Genomic DNA, 19,227 nt, shown 5'->3' on the forward strand with positions numbered 1-19,227 from the left:
GGTGATAAGAATTTAGATTTATTGTCATCACAATAAATTCCAATTAAATACGTTTAAAACTGTCTTAATTATTGGGTTTGACAGCTTTACCGAAAGCTTCAGTAAATAGCAGTGCATTTGAAAATACGGTAACTGTGTGCAGCTTAGTGACACAAACCCGCATTTCATTTGACTGGTGCATTAAAAATGAGAAGAAATGTTTTTCAATTGCTGTGACACACAGTTACAGCCATATAGTCACTTATCACTTTTATTGCAATCATAATGGTACCTAGGGCTGTAGTGATACAAAAATCTCACGATACAATACACGATATTCTGCTCACGATACGATATATATATTGCGATATTCAGCAAACGGTACAATTCAATACACTTTTGCAATTTTCTGAAAGATTTTTGAGGGACAGAGTGATTTTGGTGACATTTTGTGACTGTTATAGAGTTGGATTTAATTAATTTAACTGAAAACTGAGTAAAAGCACCAACTACACAAAACCTGGTTCTGGCTGGACATGGACACAGACTTAAAGTCGACAGCTGGACAAAATGAATCAAAGAAGTGGTGAGAAAACATGTTTCTTTTAATTGAAACGGTACAAACTGTAGCTTACATTCATTTGTAAAGTAAATAAAGCCACCAAGTACCTGCTCTGAATAGTTTGATACCATTTTAACCTTGACACTTAACATCTGAAGGAATCACTCTAAGCCTGATGACCTAATCACTCTCCCGGCGAAGCAAGCAGTGAGTGAGCAAGGTGACAGTTGGATGTTAGGATACTTGCGGATGAATATCGATTTTTTTTTCTAGGAAAGAAAATATCGATATATATCGCAAAATCGATATTACACAGCCCTACTAAGCACTGCATTGGAAAAGTCCTATATTTAGTACACAGAATACAGAAAAGAAGAAAGGAACTGGTATCTATCCAGGAAAGAAACAAAATCCATCAGGAAGACGGCCTCAAGCTGTAAACTACTGACTGAATGCCTTAAACACCAGAAACCCAGGAAACCAACTATTAGATCTGGTAAGTGAACTAAAGGTCATATCTAACGTGACCTGATTCCCCTGCTGAAATCATGTGGCATATGTTGCTATGGTAACAATACTATGGTGTGTAGAATGGAAAATGCCATGAAAAAAAAAAAAAAAAAAAAAAGGTGCATTTGGGGAAACTCGCAGCAGTGACGGTTATCTGTAAACGGTTAGCAGAACATTTCACAGCCGGAAAGTGGAGCAGGAGATCCACTGCGCTGACAGGAAAACGTCCCCAGTGGAAGTTCGCACCGTCCCGCGACGCGTTTGTCGCAACGATGCACGTATCTGATTAATCACCAGTTCATTTCGGAGAAAACCCCCACAGTCTGCCGTCTCAGGTGATAAAATGCTTCAGTTTCTGTAATGTAGACGCTGCTTGCTGCTTATTTATTGCTCATTAGAACAGGGATTATAATTTGCCGTCATCTGCTGAATCTATAACCATTAATCCAGAGAAATTAATCTGGATTAATTGCAAATGACAGTAAATCCAAATGTAATTATGACAACAGTGCAACATTGTTAGACTAAATGATCAATACGGATTCAAAATTTAGTTCATCATTTTGACTTGATGGGGTTGTTGTGCCTTGAAAACATCTGCTACCCCCAAAGTCATTTGTTCTTGACAAGTGCATAAAAAACACTTGAACTTTTTCACATTTTGTCACTTTACAACAAGATTTAATAGGTTTTTAGGAGGATTCTATGTGACAAACTGACCACATTTCCTCATTTTCTTCTCCTACTGCTCTCCAGTTTGCCGTTATTTCAACTGTTAACTTTATGTTTCTCTCAGTTCTTGTGTTTCTCTCAATGATGCGACATAATCTGGTGGGTTCCTGCATATAGATAACTTTTTAAACTAATTTGAAACACCATTTGAGTTGTGCTCTACTCCGTTTTCAGGTGTTCAAAGTTTGGGGTGATGTTTTATAAAACGACGGTCTTTTAAACTCTAAATCTGATGGAAATCCATTTCATAAACATGATTTTATTTACTGGTGTCTGTAACTACATATTAGTGCTTTAGTGTTTGAATATGAACAATAAAGCACCTTTCATTTCAGTTGTGTCACAAAATCTAAGTGGCATTCTTTGAAATTTGTGGTCAAACGTTTAGATCAATAAAATATTTTTGAACACGAGTTGAATTTGAAAATAAGACAAAATATGAAGACAAAATAGGATTCTGCAAGGTACTATTTATATATGATGCAAAGATTGTAGAGGTGCTTAATTAAAAAAGGTAAAATTGATCATCTTGAACTTTTCTGTCTCAAAAACCATTTTAATTGGGAAATATTAAACCCTAAAACTGATATAAGTTCTAAAGCTTTTTGTGCTTTACAACTATAAACACACTTACCATAATTGACCTGCTATATAGCCATTTTATGTTCATTTATAAACTTGCGGTGAACATCAAAAACAAAGTATAAGAGCAAATAAAACCGTAGCTCTGCAGGAATATCACATTTTCTACCATTATTCAGAGAGGATATAGATAATCCTTACCCCAATAGTAAACACACTGTATACTTTATTTGCAAAACAACATTTAGGTCTGTGAGCGTGGAACTGGGATTGATTAAAAACAAACCACTTGCATTACTATTCTAATTTTATTGGCTCAGATATTCAGCCGTTTTCCATTTCTCCTTATCTCTCTTTTTCAGATTCCAAAATAAATTTAAAGAACGAGCCGCTTCAGCTGTGATGTTGCTCAAATTGAACCAGACAGTAATATACTAGACATTAAGCCATTTTCTGTTGCAGCATTAGAATGTCATCTGTTCGCCGCAGTTCAGGAAATAATTAAGTTCAGACTTTTGGACATTTTGCAATAGATATAATTTTATGCAAGAACACTTCGTACAACTCTTAAGTTAGGATAACATCTCCTACTGAATCAGACATTTCTGTAATAAAAGCAGAGCTAATATGTAAATATTAGTTCAAGCCGGCAGATGGATTTTATTTGAGATGGTTGCTAAATGATGGACAGTTTGTGGTTAGTGGAATGCGGCAAGAAAAAAAAAAAAGAAAGTCCTCTAAACCGTTTCAAGCTATTCCATAAATGCTCTCCCTTTGAAGCTGGACTAATTAAATTACCTAGATGAATGTATATGTGCTCAGACTGCTGAACGCCCGGCTCTCCTGTGCAGCAGATGTTTTACGTAGCTGATTAATTACAAACCTCCAGTTGCTGGGCAATTTGAAAGTGCTTATCAACTGGTCAGATGAGAATTCAGCTCGGCGGTTTTACAGCTGTATTGTTAAGTGATTATTTGGAACTTTTTCAAAACAAACCGCGGCTCCTGTTGGTTTTTCCGATTCCAGTGGCCGCCACTTCAGTTTAATTTATGTATTTGCAAATTATTATGCTCCGTCAACCCATGCCGTCACCAGGTCTTATTAATGTCCCATAAATATTGCTTCTATTGATCGACTGGACTGCTGGGAAATGAGACAATTCAGCAGCTTTTTCTCAGCTAGTCAGGTGGGGTTTATGAGGGGCTCAAACGTCAGTTAAAGTGAAAAGTAAATTTTCACCGAAAACGACAACCGCAACTGCGAAAGTGTCTTTGCTGCACCAAGAATCGTTATTTGGAGTACAATTCGTCTTTTGTTTGGTTATTTCTGGACCATCGCTGTAGCCACAATGCAACCCACAGCAAGCTGACAGCTGACATCATGAAACGGTGTAAACCTCCACACTTCAGCTTTCACCACGCAACAGCAGCACCGAGTGAAAGCTTCAAAGAACAGCTCTCTGGCTTTTATTTCCAGAGCGCTGCATCATCGCTACAGTCTTATCCCAGAGCCTAATGAAGCTTCACTTCTGTCCAAATATCTGGGGGACAATTTGTTGATGCTGGGTCAAATATCTGTTGTAGCGCTGATTTCAGATCAGGTCGTTGAACTCCGTCAGATATGTATCGGCGACTCTTCAATTATTTTCAACTAATGTGGCTATTTTTCCATCACTTTGTGGCATAAAAAATAAAAACCTTAAAGCATATTCAACTGCCTCCCATGTGCCAAATGAATCTAAGGTTTGTCACGCAAGAGCAAATAAAGAGGGACTATGCAAACAGAGCTAAGCACAGCAACCCTCTCGGTTGTGTTTTATAGATTTCCTCATACACTTTTCATCTCTCAGGGGAAAGCAGGTGTGAGAGTAGAAGGTAGAATATCATCAGGATCCGGCAGGATGCATGACTTGATATGCTTAGCAAAAGGTGACCCTAAAACACTGTACGCCTCTCTTTTTGCCAGACTCAGTGCTGATGGTAAATATGGTATGCAGGGTTTCCAAATGACTTATGGATCCCGACAACAGAAGGTCCTTGACGGAAAATAATCATCTGAGAGAAACTGAACAGAACTGGCCTGAAGGGTTACTCTCAGGGCAACAAAAAAAAATGTTTGCATTTTGGAATGAGTCATTTTTTAAATGCATGAAGTGGGTTGACATGATGGAAGACGGCTTCAACAGCAACAGTAGTTGGGAGCCAGAAAAAGCCCACAGAAGATTAACTGGCTAATATCCGTGACGGTGTCAGAAATGAAAAAATATTTGACTTTCCAACTTTATTTGACATTTCCACTTAAAAATAGGATTTAACCGAGAAGTGGTTCAAGTCAAAAACATTGAAAATGTCACGTAATTAACAGTAGTAAGCCCAATTTTTAGCATTAATTAAAGTTAGCTCCCTTTTGGGTGATTAGTAAATATCAACTAAAAATGATCCAACGCTTTCACAGTGGAAGGAACAGGCACAAAAGATTTTATAGCATCACTGGATAATGGAGCAAATAAGCAATTAAATGACAAGGAAAAGCAATGCCGGTTGCTAGGCAGCAGCAAAAAGAGGAAGTGGGAGATCATACATTAGCAACTTTACAGCATGTGGAGTCCATAAAAGCATAGTGTGCAATCAGTGGTCCATAGTGCTGCGGCAGAGGAGTCGTTGCAAAGTTTAAATGCAATGGTTGAGTGCAGAAGGCAAGAACCAGAGCAGACTGAAGGATCGCCTGACAACCATGGCGGAGGAAGAGGGGAAGCACTTCATACCGGTGGGTAGCCGAGCAGATAGGTTAGCCAGCAGCAGCAGAAATGAAATGTTCAATAAGCGCCCAAGAGACAGGATATTGTTTAAGCCTGAGGAACAACAAATAATAAAAACACATTTAATATTTATCAATATAATTAACTGAATGTTAGCTTGTTATTTTTTGTTAGTTTTATGTAAGTAAAATTAATCAGTACATTTTTAATCAGAAACTCTTAAAACTTAAGCTGAATTACTGAAACATTTTGAATGGTGGACTGAAATTAAGGGTGTTTCCACATCTGAGAGTCCAGTGGACTCAGTTTGAGTTGGGGACCAGAATTGCAACATGGGGACCAGAATTGCAACATTTTCAGCTGGTTTGGTTCACCTTCAAACTGAACTGTGTCAAACACACCAAACCCTTTGAAAAACTTGTTCCCCTCCTCACCTGTGGTGGCGCTGCACCAAGAACTGCTGAAGGAAATGACAAACTCTGAAGAAGGTTTATCTGTTGGGCGCAACTTCCTTTTTCTCAAAATGTAAATAAAAAACAGAGTGCCGTCAGATTTTAGTAGTTGTAGGATTTCTCTTTTGTGTTTGTCAAAAGACTAAGAGCCATTTCTCGCTCTAGCGCCAGACTCGGGCGTTTGTTTTGGTTGTATTTACCCAGAATGCACCTGCCCTATCGTTCGGTTTCTGCTTTCAGGGCAGTCTCTGGTCCACTTGGCGTTTACATACACATTCAAACCTCACCAGATTCACTTCAACCAAACAGAGAACTAAGTTTTTAGACAGACCAGAGTTTGATTGCACATTCGCACAAACAAACCAGAATTCAATTAGACCGGACTAAACAAGCCTGGTGTGAATTAACCCCAAAATACATGAGGAATAAAGGCATCATCACAAGACATGGACCGGTTACCAGTACAAGTTATACTGCGATTTCATAAGATTATATTTTCTGTCATAAATCTAAAATCCTAGAGAGACTAGAAGCTATCTGATTGAAACATAAAACATTCCCTTTCATCTGTTGCTGCATCCTGATAGCTGGATGGCTGGAATTAGATACAAGTTTATTCATTTCAGTGGCTCAAGTGAAACTCATTTGATTGATTAACTACACACAATGTTTTTAAGGCTTTTTCCTGTGTTAATTATGACCTTCCACTTAGAAATAATGAAAACGTGACATTTAGGATGAAAACATTCATGAAATGTGACTATTTCCAGTCAGGAGTGCCACACTTCACTCTTATCTAAATAACATTTTAAAATCTGTTGAAGAGCTATGCGTAGCATGTAGTGGAGTGCTGGAGCTGATTGGCTGACCAATTAACAAGCTATGATTCATTTTTTGTACAGTATAAAAATCAGTGTGTTAAATAGGTGTAGTATTAAGCAATAAAATGTGGAAATCTGTTATTTTAGTTTCACTCGGAGAAATTGCTTTGTTTTAAGCTATGCAAGTAAATTTAAAAAACTGTACTTTACTCAAACGTGAGAATCGCATGCCGATTTATGTATAGTTCACCTGCTTGTGTCCAATATGAGTTGGACACAAGCAGCATGTAGAGAGTTCACCTGTTTTCACCTGATAGTTTTTCACATATTGTTTTTTTAGGGTTACTCTAGTGACTGCAGGCCACAATGCCACATCGCATCAGCAAGCAAGGTAGATGTTGACGACTAAACACACCAGGCCTCCGTGGCCTTTTCAGTAAGATCAAAGATGAAAAGTATAAAAATGATTCGACGTAAAAAAAAATAAATAAAAAAAAAGCTTCACATTTTTTTAAGGAATTTATTGTTTTGCTGCCCGTTTCTCGTTTGAAATTAGAAAAATTCAAACACAACAAAAGCAGATGTAAATGGATGCTAAGGTTTGGATTGTCTCAGAAGATGTGAAGTAAAAATGATTTACTGACACCTGGGATCAAGATGCAGGTTCAGGGATTTGAATGAAGAGACAAGAAGATATTCTCATCTCTAATCAGCTAGAAATTATACAAAAACCTTGCAGACAATTACAACTTTGTTTTTCTATCTCAAGAGTTGCCAGTTAGCATTAGGATGAATCCTACTTTCTGAATGTTTTAAATCTGAAGGTCAAATATATGTCACTAAATCCTGCTCCTCTTTAACTTTGTACTATCAGCGTGATGCAGATATAGCCTTTGGATCTTATATGAGACTCTTAAAATGGCGTAGCCTGATTTTACACCTTCAGCTCACTAATCTTTCATGGGCATGAGATTGTTACTTTTGAGAGATAACAAATCAAAGAGTCTTCTACTTCATCATGCCCATGGTAGATAAGGCCTCTTTACTGTCACATAAAATCAGGAGCTTCCTTCTGGGGGGAAAAAAAACAAATAAATAAAACTCCATCCTAAGGCAATCTCCCACCATCAGCTCCCTCCACAACATCTCTGCAAGAACTGAAACTTTGTTCACATACAAACACAATAAACTCCCAAACAATTCTGAAATGGTATTTAAAACTTTTACCATATCAGACTGTAAAAATCTTAAAGTCTTATTAAGTTCCACTGTGTGGAACTACCTTTTGCTGTCAGCGGCAAATTTTTTGGGTTATTCTTGTTTCAGCTTTTTAGATTTATGCCTCCATTTATTTACAAAATACCTCAAGAGAAATCAGAATCTATGAGAATGCTGGTTTGTGTTATGAATCTCCAGGCATATCTCAAGTCTTTGGCGAAGACAGCAGGTCTTGATGCTCAATTCCAATGTTTCTGCTAAAATGCTAATTTTTCTTGCCTGGTCGTTCACACTACCGACTGATGCGATCGCAATCGGACTTCTGTGTGAACGATTTATGACCCCAAAGTGACCCGCATGTGCAGAATAACAACGCAGGCATCACACAGAATCACACCGTTTATGGAAACGATAACGAAAGCCGCCATCTTTGGATCTATTTTAATGCTATTCAGAAATGGAGCCGGCAGCATTTTCATGAGATCATAACAAAATGAAGATCAAAAGAAAGCAAAACTAACAGCGATGGCATTTTGAGCAGCGCTCTCTGTTTGGTTGCGTAGTCGGAACCAGGAGTGGTGGGATTGTGATGTGATGCGTTTCACTCACAGACTTCTGTCGTGAATTTCAGAATTCTGATTTTCAGCCGTTGCTTACATCTGGACATACTGCATCTGGCTTCTTCAGGAATTGTGACGGATGGCTTACGTCAGTGACGTGAAAATCGGATAAAATGCGACAAGATTGAGACTGCAGAGGCTCTGAAAAGCATTAGACACAAATCAGATTCAAAACTCTTTATGGAAGAGGCACAAGTCAGACTTTTTGGGGGTGAAAAGATCAAAATGCAGTGAATAAGTTGGATATGGGTCACATTTTTCTGCTGTATGCCTTCATGGATTCCTTTATCTAGCTCGTTTTTCCACATCAAATCTGAACAGCCTTGTTCCTCAAAGAACGCATCCCCACAGCATCATGCTGCTATCTCAATGTGGGTAATTTTTACAAACTCAAAGCATTGCGCATGTAGGTCAGAAAATCCAGTAGTGGTCTCACCCAACCACAGAAACTTCCTCCACATGTTTGCCGTCTCCCCTAACATGACTTGTGGCAAAATGTAGACAATAAATCTTCCTGCTGTCTTTAAACAAGACTTTTTCATTGTCATACTTGAGTTCAGGCCAAATTCTCTGGCTGCTCCCCTATTGGCAGTCCTGTCATCAGATTCTCCCACATGAGTTGTGGATGTGAGGTTCTCAGATTTATGCTGTTCTTGCCCGAAGTTTTGCAGAAGCCATTTTCCATTTTCGGATGATGTATTGGGAAAGACTCCATGAGATGTTTATCGCTGGGGATGGTTTACAACCCAGCCTTGCTTTTAAAACTTCTCCACAGCTTTAATATTGACCAATCATTTGTGTTTCTTGGTCTTCATGATGCTCTGTGTGAACTTTTATTAACATCAGGGCTGGGCAATTAATCAATAGCAATATAGTATTGAGACAGACACACCATCAATATCAATAGAAAATAGATCAGATGGAATATTCAATCATTTAACTGAACTCTAATCCGGATGTAGGCAGAGGAAAGGCTCAACCTCTCACGGCTCGCCAAGAAAGGTTGGTGACATCCACTAATTCACTCACTCACTGGTTGCCTAGCAACAACCTGTTGAGTACCTCGAACAGAAGCAGTTTCAGGTTTTGTCACCGTGCCACATGACTGCTTAAAACTAAAATAAAAATTAATACTCAAAGAAGCTTGATTCTTTTTGTCACAGATTATATTCATCTCATATTATATCTATATATTATATTTACTGGTCTTTTCTTTATGAGAACTTCATGGAACTACTTGAACATACAAATTGACCCTCATTACTAATTAGATTACTTCTGGAGGAAGCAACTGGATTTAAAAAGCTGCATACATAAGCAAGCCACACTCTTCAGATTTTTATTTGTAAAAAAAAAAAAAAGTTATATTATGTGTTGGTCTGTTGCATAATATTGGAATAAAATGCAACAAAGTTTGTGGTTCCCATGTAAAAAATATTGTCAATGCTCTTTCCCTTCCATTGCAAATTCTGGTTTTATTCAATTGGTTTTGTTGTTAAAACGCTTCTCAAAACCTCTCTACTCGATTTCATGCATTCAGCTAACACGTTCACACTTTGAAACCAGCCATTTAAGCAGCAACCCAGGGGAGGCCCGCGGCTAGCTACAGATGACTTGTTCAAAGTTAACACAATGAGGACAGCACAAAGGCAAACAGTTAGAGGGCCTGCATAATTAGCCAACCCGAGGCGGAGGCACGTGTTAGCTCACCACACCAAATTATTTCAGCAATTTCAGAGCCGATTCTGAAAACAAAAATCTGCAAACGGAGGAGCGGAAGCCCAGGCAGCGATTCCGCCACACCAATTGTGCTAATTGCATTTCTGCCTTACAGATGCACACATTTGGCATGGTGCAGGGATTAACTGGCCAACAATCTGACGAGGACGAGATCAGAACCCTGACAAACGATGCTAAATGAAGACGCCTCGCCGAACACGTTCCGTGGAAGGAGGACGCAAAACCCGGTGGCCAATTAACCGTTTTTTTATTCTGTTTACACATACTTTCAGAGTGACACGGCGGCGGGACGTCAGCTCGCACGTTTGACTCATTGGACATCAAATCGAAGTCATTCATAACAGTGACAAGCAGAGGGACGGGGGGGAGAGTGGGGGGGCGTGCGGAAAGTCGCTCTTTCTTAGGCAGATGTTTCAAGGCAATTATATAAATTAAGCTGTCAGATGGGTCGTGAGGGACGTTTGTCTTCCAGGCTCGGATAGACCAGTGGGCCTCCCTCCCTCACAAACAAAGCGCTCGATGAGAAAGCAGAGAAAAGGGGTTTTTCGCTTCTGTCAAGATCACCAACGCTGCTTATAGGAAATTTCTTTAATCTGAACAAATGCAAGTCATCTCGCATCTTAGTGGGGGAACGATTCCCAACGGAAACGCTCTTAGTCACTGTTGTGTTGTTGAGAGCAGAATTACACCCTAGCATCCTCTGGTCACACAAAACATGTTATTTACATATTCCACAGTGCCCGGCAATTTCCTTTTATTTATTTCCGTCAGTCGAGTCGCCATAAAAGAAATACCAACAGGGTGCTGTACAGCTGCGTGGTGCGATATTTTCCCGCCTTTCAACAATCTTTGGGGACCGGTTGAGTACAAACATGTCAGCGAGGCGTTTTTGTCTGTTCTCACTTTATTATAGCTCTTGGGTATTTGTCAGTAAAATAGAACTCCCTCAGGAACCATTACCTTTGTGAATCTGTTTCTATCTGGAGCCGCTCTCACTTTGGGTTTTTTTTTTTCCCCCGTCCAAGTGTCCCAAAGGGTTTCTTCTATCAAAGATGTCATTTTCAATTAGCCATACTCTAAATGACTGTCTGTGGGCTCGTGTCAATAAAAATTTCATTTATGAGGATGAGGCAGCTGTAAATATAAGATTTATTTCATTTAAATGAAGGTGAGCAGATCATCTCACACCTGTCCTCTCGTGGATTTTCCAACATTTCTAGAGCATCTTCTGCAAGCAAATAACTGATTAACATCCAATAAAGGACAGAGGTAGATGCAAATACATGCCGAGTGAAATTGGCGCAGCTGTGCATTTCCTCCAGCGATTCCCCTGATGCGCAGGTGAATCTTCTTAGGATTGCTTCATCTGGTGACTTAAACCTTATATCTCTGGGTGAGTTAAAGCTGCGCTCAGATTACCTTAGGAAATGAAACTCGGCTGTATGTATTAACGGCATGGAAAACATTTGGCTGTTTGAATTACAAGCTCGCAGTAAAGTTTTACGTCCATCGTTAGGCGTTGATGGACGCTGTGTAACATTAACAGGAAACAATGAAAGTATCATAACCTAATGACAGAAAATGTGGGTAAATTTTTCACTGCTGGGGATCAAACTGGGCACGAAGCGGTTAATGGTTCCAATATTTAAAAAAAAAAGTTGTGCCTTTTTATGAGATAAAATCTGACATGGTGGCCAGAGTTTTATTTATTTATTTTTGTGTAGCAAAGAGTCGTAGGATGATCCACACCCATTTGCTACACGCCGCAAATGAGTTGGCTGTTAAATGCAGCTGGTAAATTTGTCCGTTTGTGTTTCAGTTTGCAAAAACAAAAAAGGGATGGTCTTTTTTTTTTTTTTGCAACTACTGCCAGCTATAGCATTGTTTTTTTTATCTTCAGTCTAAATCCTTGCTACCTTAAGGAGCAAGGCTGACTCCATGCTCATATGGCTGAAAGCTACTCTAAGAGGAGTTTACTGAGTGATTAAAGGAAAAAAATGTTTAAATGATGTTCTAACGAAAAGGGTGAACTTTCATTACCTGCTTAATGGATGAAAAGGAAAAGATGATAATCATGCTTCTATTAGCATGTTATTTATTAATATAAGTACATTTAGGTTTGCTGGATTAGTAGATTTTCAAATAATGTTTAGGGCTGAAAACTGTTTACTTCCATACTCCATCTAAAGATTGTTTTAAATGACCCAAAAGTATGAAATTAGAAGACTGTCGTCTGTCTATAAAACCAAAAATTTGGTTAGGTTATAAAGATAATTTTATGAAAATATCTTACAATTATAGAAGTTAGTTTGTGGAATCCCTGATGATGAAAATATGAAACTAAAATAAAATAACTAAAAATAAAAATCCCTGATGATGAAAATATGAAACTACACAGACTATATTAAGTCTATATTAAGTGTATTAAAGTTCATGTTATATTTGTTTGTTCTTGGATAGCTAAAATAAGTGATGCTTCAGTTTTTTGTTCTCTATTTTTTATGGCAAAAATCAATGACTATCAAAAATCCTACCTATATAAGATAAGCCTCCATATAAATTGAGTATAAATCCAGAATAATGAATTATGAAGGCTAAAACTAACAACCAGTCCAAGTGAGACAAACGTCCATCATCTTAAATTAACTCGACTCTCAAAAAACATTACAATAGTTTGTTAAAGTGTCATGAATGAACCTCAAACAGGTGTCATTTTTTCACTGAATGAATATTTACTGAAGAGCTGATGACTATTTAAAGGAGGAATTGGAGGCAGGAGGTGGTGAGAAACCAAAGATCTTCCTGTTTCTCCATGCTGAGAAAGAAACACACAAAGCATTTGAATAAACCCAAATATTATATTTGCTTTTGATATTTGTCATCTTGTTACTTTGACTGGAAATACTTGTTACATTCATCGTGTAAGTTGATCACTAACGATGCACCACCTCCTACCTAAATTTCCTGAATAACTAACTTTTCTTTTTCTGCGTAAATAACTGCAACACAGATGTTTTAAACATTCGTAAAATAACCAGATTCAATTCAAAAACCTTGAACTATTCTATAAACTTTATCAACATGAAAGTAGCAACAACTAAATGATCTGAATTCCAATATCTTAGCTTTGAGCAGCAGCAGGAATAACTGTTGCTTTGTTGTTTTGCTGCAAAAGCAAACAATTACAAAGTTACTGCTGCACACTTCAGGCTGTATTTTGATTATGTCACAAATTTTATCAAGGCTGCAGATTATTTAGGTGTGAAAACATGAAAGTAAAGAGAGCAATGTTTGAAAGAACAGAAGAAATGAAAAGGTTTCACTTAGCCGGCAAAGATTTCCTGAAAAGGTAATCAGAACTCTGTGTCGACTTCGATCCGTTCCACGGAAATACAAGAGGGTCGGATAAGTACATCAAATTACATATACTCTGAAAATGAAAGACAAAAAAAACCACTGAATTCTTCTTTTCTCTTTGCGAATCAAACATTAACATACAAACCATTCAGGCACTACAGACTAATACAGCCTGCCAACTGTTGAAACAGTTTCGATCAAAGCAATTATTAGACTAACAGAAACTATTTCCTTTAGCCAGAAATTGTACTTGTATGTCCCCTATTCTTGAAATATCCTGTATTACACTGTAAAACTTCAATTTCTCTCCTCGGTGTTGGAATTTAACAGCACATTTTTTTTGATCTTCCCTTTTCCCCGACAGTATTTGAGTGAGTAATGTGTGTATCAGCGGGGCTTCAAAGTAACACGTAATCAGAAATATCGCATACATTTTAATTTATGAGGTTTCTGGAAAACGCAGAACACAAGCAAAGAAAACTGGCCCAAAGGTTGATCATCTGGATATCAAGCCGCGTTAACACACTTAGTTACTTTAATTTAGAGTCATGGCTTAAAATAGTCCAATACTCTGTCCTAATGCCTCTGAGTGGACCTACATTAAAAATGAAGAGTGCCCAGGGCAGCAGAGGGATGTGCTGACAGCAGACAGATCTTTTAAAGGCTGTGTTTTCCTCCTGCAAACTTCATTCTGGCTGCCATCACTTTAATAATTGCTATCGCTGCGAAGAGAAAAAGAAAAGAAAAAAGAAAAAAAAAAATCACACACACCTCAGGAAGATAAAAGAGAATAATATTGTCATCAACTAATGCCATAATAAGACCCCCCATCTCTGTCCAACGTAGAGAAAAGAAGCCAAATCAATAAGATCAAAAGGGAGACCGAGCCTCTGAGCCACAATGCAGAACCCAGCAGTCACCGTCAGATGATAGCATCATATCCAACCACAGCAAAGCCAACAACAACAAAAAAAAAAGAAGAAAAATCTGGATTTCTTCAATTTGCATATCTCTGATTAGATGAATCCTGTGGGTCCACTTGTGTGGTAAGTGGTGTGTTAAAAGCCGCCTGCTCAGCCTGACAAAAAGCCGCCAGAAGGACCTGGATCTGCCCTCGTACAGCAGAGCCCAGCTTTCTTCGCTTTCCCAAAAAATATTTTCAGAAATCCCTTTGAGCCGTTTTTCACAAGCAGCTGGACCTCAAACACACTTCTGTTCAAAGTAGATTTCAAAAGCCCCCCCCCCTCTCTCTTTTATTCCTGGGATGTTGAGGGCTTTTATAGAGCAGGACACCTTTGACTTAAAACTGGATAAAAATAAAAAAGATGTTATGAACTCTCTGGCAGCCTGATGAACAGCAGAGATGTTTAATTTGGACACTTTTCAGTGGGTGCATCTTGTCACACTCGGCAGCCCCCTCGCCCACATGCTTCGTTTCTGCCTTCACTCTCACTGAAAAGAGGGAAGTTACTGAAACAGCATGCGGGCAAATACTCACACTTCATTTATTGTTGTCACAACGTCTCCCGGCGCGATTTCAGGCACAAAGAAGAGAGTGAAAAACTCCTCATATTTGACTGTTTTCGAGATCATCGCCAGCAGAACTTGTCTGTTTTAAGCAACGTGAGTTCACGCAGTGTTTGTTGGAGAGAGGGGAGGGGGAAAAAAAAATAAAACAAATAAAAACAGAAACAAAGTAAAGCAGGAGATGTACTCACAAATATGCAAAAAGTCCTCCTTCGGTGGGCGTTTTCCCTTCTGTTCAAAAGATGATCTCTCCCGACCCTGAAAGGCGGAATGGCAGCTGTAGCACCGATATCCACTGAAGTCCAGGTGCTCCTCTATCGGGCTCGCCAGCGCAGGCGGCGCATCTCTTCGAGTAACCGAAGCAACCGGGCCGTTTATTTCGATTTCTGAGCCCGTCGTTCCTTCCTCGGCTTCAGGGAGCAGCGTGTGGCTGGACGGAGCGCGGCGTCGGGACGGAGGTTTGTTTTGGTGTCCGCACAGACTGCCTCCACCGCTGCAGCCAGCTGAGGCTCTCTCTGCAGCGCAGCATCCCAGCTCACTGGTGCTGCCGAGGAGAGAGAGGGGGGGGAAAAAAAAAAAAAAAAAAAAAAAGAGGTGGCCCCTCAGTTAGTTGTAAGGAGTGGCTTTGGCTCAGCTTTGCTCCCCATTCACATTTCTGGTGTGGGTGGTTTTTCAGAACGGCGTGAATGCTTCCAGAAAATTTAAAAATGCAAAAGTTTACCAACTTTGATATTGAACAAGGTTGTATGAAAACCTTAGGCGACTATTGATGCTTAAAGAGGACGGCTGCGGGATGAATGCAAGCTCAAAAATACTCACTTTCACAGTTGTATCGTCAGAATCTGTTCCTTATTTTTATTAGAAATTAAATTTTTAATTAAATTTAAATTTGACTAGAGGTGTGCAATGCTGCATTTTGTGTACATGTCCCATAAAACAGGGTTTGCGTCACCGATTCCAATACTTTTTAAGATTGATGCATCAAACGTCTGACCATCAGGTGTTTTTCTTTTCCTTTGAATTATTTTGTTCAAACATTGACAGAATTAAAAGCTTGAATATTTGTACCAACCTCCATTTTCTACACTGCAAAAATGTATTTTGGTAGCTGTTAAAATTAATTCTAGTCAGTGATTGATAACTGGTAAGAGTGAGTAGATCAAATTGAAATATCAATACCAAATGGGTATTAGTATTGGATCAATACTTGGATGATAGAAGCAATACTTTGTTTCAGATTCTCTTTTGAAATTTTATCTTTGTAATGTACTTTCTCAACTATTCTATAAATAAAGATTTTGTTGTGTTTTCCTCTCAAATGATAATAGCTTGCAGTTTAATTTGAAAAGAATGAGCAAAAATATGTTCTGCAGACTTGATCCAAATTCTCTCATGTTTATAACCAAATTATAAAGAAAGAAAAATCATAAAAACACCTAAAGATCAGAAGTTTTATGATATCCAAACCTGAATAAGTAACGTATCAGAGATACTGGTCCTGTATTTACTTGGTATCGGATCGATACCATTCAGTATTGCCTCCAGTAGTTGGAATTTATCATAAACTGCTAATGAAAAGCACAATAAAGGTCAATTTATTAATTAAAAACAAGCATTTATCTTTTTCTTTTAAGCTGGCAAATGAACAAAAATTTTAATTTGGTTCCATTTCCTTTTTCTTATTAAAATAATACTTTTTTTCACAAAGAAACAAATCCAATATGTTTGGATTAGTTTAAGCATTTTTATATTGTGAGCCCAATGCCAAAATATTCACCCCTAGTCAATGTTTGCATTGTGATATCATGGGCTGAAGAATTGGTGTGAATGATGTTCAGATGTTGCAACTTTTGAAACTAAAAGCGTTTCCTGGTTCAGGGTGTAACACCACACAACAAACTAAAATGACTGAAAAGCCCTCTGTCAATTAAAATGCATTTATTTACAATAAACCAAGGGAAAATAAGGATCTCTGAAGACAAAGCAATAAAGGAAACACCCACCGTCTAACTGGAAATTAAAGACAAAAAAGATCATGAGCGAGCTCCCTGGCTTCACATAAAACAGGAGTAAAGAAAGAACCATAAAGCTTACATTTTGATTTTAAACATCTCAGAAGAAAAAAACCCTTTCTGATCCGACGCTACAGGAAAACTAAAGAAAGTACACAAACTCACAGAATCACAAACAACATCAGTGCTGATCCGGACCCGCTGGGAAAGGGTGTGGCGCTTGGTGGGGGCATTTTAAAGCAGAGACTGACGAGCTGCAACACTTCAGCTGTGGCCTGTTCAGGTCAGACACACCAGCAGCAGCACAGGACAAAGAGCTGCTGCAAACAGAGCCCCTAGAGGCCAGAGGCTGTAAGAACAGGCCAGGCCGGGTTTTCTCCGGTTTTTATTTTCATTCTGGAAAGAAGATGAAAACCAATTTAATTGTTCGCTACGCTTTTGTCAGAAAAAAATAGACTGTTTCTAAGTTAAATGTCTTAAATAACAAAAGAAACAAAACATCTTTTTAGTTTATTTCTTTAATTGGTCGTTTTTCCAGAGAAAATCCTATTACTGAAACAAGTCGACTGTGCAAGAATGGCAATAGGTTTTTGCATCAGGAACTAAAGAAATGAACAAACTAGCATAGCTGCTGGATAGTATATGAACACCTTATGTTGACATCGGAAATAATGCTGTCAACTTTGTTTTTTATTGGTCAACTCAAACATTTTAGGTACTATTTCAAAACTTGTTTTGAAATTGTATTTCCGTTTTTAGATTAGAAATTGACTGAAGACAATAAAGAATGAATGACACTGATATGTTCATATAAATTAGAGGCGTGTGAGCCGTCTAAAAACCGTCTAAAGAAAGAAAAATGTGTGGAGAAAATGCTAATGCTAATGTTAAAACTGCTAGCAAACATTGCTATTTTTGGTTGATCTTACTAAAGAACAATAGACATTAGTTGTGCTGCTTTAAGGAAAACGGACATGCCACCTTGTTATAATATATATTTTTTTAAAACCTATTATTGTAACAGTAACATACATGCTATTCTTCCATTATCTCTGGTTTGCTCTCCCCAGCCATTTGGGAGGAATCCGCTTTGGGTTTTCCTCTGGGATGTGTCCGGAACGCCTCAGCAGGAAAACGTCCAGGATCCCAACCAGATGGCATGAAACTGGCTCCTCTACTACAAAGAAAGTGTTTATTTTCCACAATGAGGCAAAACTAAATAAGATCATAAAAGAAAAAAAAATGAAGGTGCTTAATCATTGTTCTACTGCATTTATTTGATTATTGAGCTTAGAACTTGTCTTAAATTAGATCATTCTTAGATTAGAAGGTCTAACTTTTCATTGAAGCGCCTGTTAGCTGTTAACTTACATAATTTACACAAAGAAAAGGCAGAATTTATTAAAATCTCCTTAAATAGGATGTTTACAAATTCCTACACCAATTTCATTGCCCAAATTATAATATATTGTTTTACCAGAATATATGCAGGAGACAAAATGCGAATGAAAGTGGAATATAGATTTAGAACAGATTTTTGAATACAAGGTGAAAAACGTCCAACAGTCTATCCCCACTTTTGAATAAAATGTGTGGTTATATTTTATCCATATTATGTATATCTGCTTGAGGAGCTGAGATTCGTAAGTTAATGCTACTGGCTGCCGTTTCAACCCAGGAGGCCGTTGATTTTCCATGGCGCTGATTGGCTGCGACTAAAGAGCAGAAACCAGGAGGACTGTGGACTTTAGCGACAATTTCCACTGTGTGCATTGTTACATAGTTAGCATCTAAAGTACTAAAATAGGCAGTTGTTAGCATTTTTAGAGGAGGACTCAAATATTTACTGAGTTTACTGTTGTACTCTGTTCTATATTGACAGAAGAAAACATGGTTTGGTTTGTTAAAGACTTAAATCTGATTAAAAGGTAAAGGTAATTTTATTTATATAGCACATTTTCAGCAGCAAGGCAACACAAGGTACTTTACAGGATTTAGAAGGAAATACAAACAAAATAAACCAAAGGAAAGACCAAAAGAAGAAAAAGCTAATAATGTTGATCCAAAGTAAATAAACTAGATACTCCTGTTTGGGTTGGTAGATAAGTATAAGTAAGTATCCTCTGGTCTAATTCCTTTTCTGAGTTGGAAGAACAGGAGTCTAAAAAGTAGTTGCTAAGGTAGTTTTTCTGGATTCAAAATTCTAATGCCTAATCAATAGTTATCAACTATGTAACTTAATATTAATTTATGACTGCCAACATTTTGTGGTTGCTAAAAAACCTCAGCGATCACAAACTGTTTTTACACGGTATCAAATGTTTTGTGGCATCAACCCATGTATTATCTACATATGT

General features: G+C 38.1%; 1 protein-coding gene across 2 annotated transcripts in view; it reads right to left on the bottom strand.

The window, feature by feature from the left end:
• The window catches only part of cntn5 (contactin 5), a 161,539-nt gene extending 144,277 nt beyond the window's left edge, over positions 1–17,262 (bottom strand). The window contains exons 1-3 of one of the 2 annotated variants that reach the window (XM_017308391.2): positions 17,036–17,262; positions 15,050–15,402; positions 13,931–14,053 (exon numbers count right to left, since the gene is read on the bottom strand). The gene's annotated coding sequence lies outside the window, so the exon portion shown is untranslated. The remainder of the gene's footprint in view (positions 1–13,930; positions 14,054–15,049; positions 15,403–17,035) is intronic. The other variant, XM_008426420.3, reaches the window with a different exon arrangement.
• Between the last annotated feature and the right edge of the window lie 1,965 nt (positions 17,263–19,227).

The sequence above is a fragment of the Poecilia reticulata genome, chromosome 13 (assembly GCF_904066995.2).
Source record: "Poecilia reticulata chromosome 13, P_reticulata-male-v2, whole genome shotgun sequence".
NCBI classification, from domain to species: Eukaryota; Metazoa; Chordata; class Actinopteri; order Cyprinodontiformes; family Poeciliidae; genus Poecilia; species Poecilia reticulata.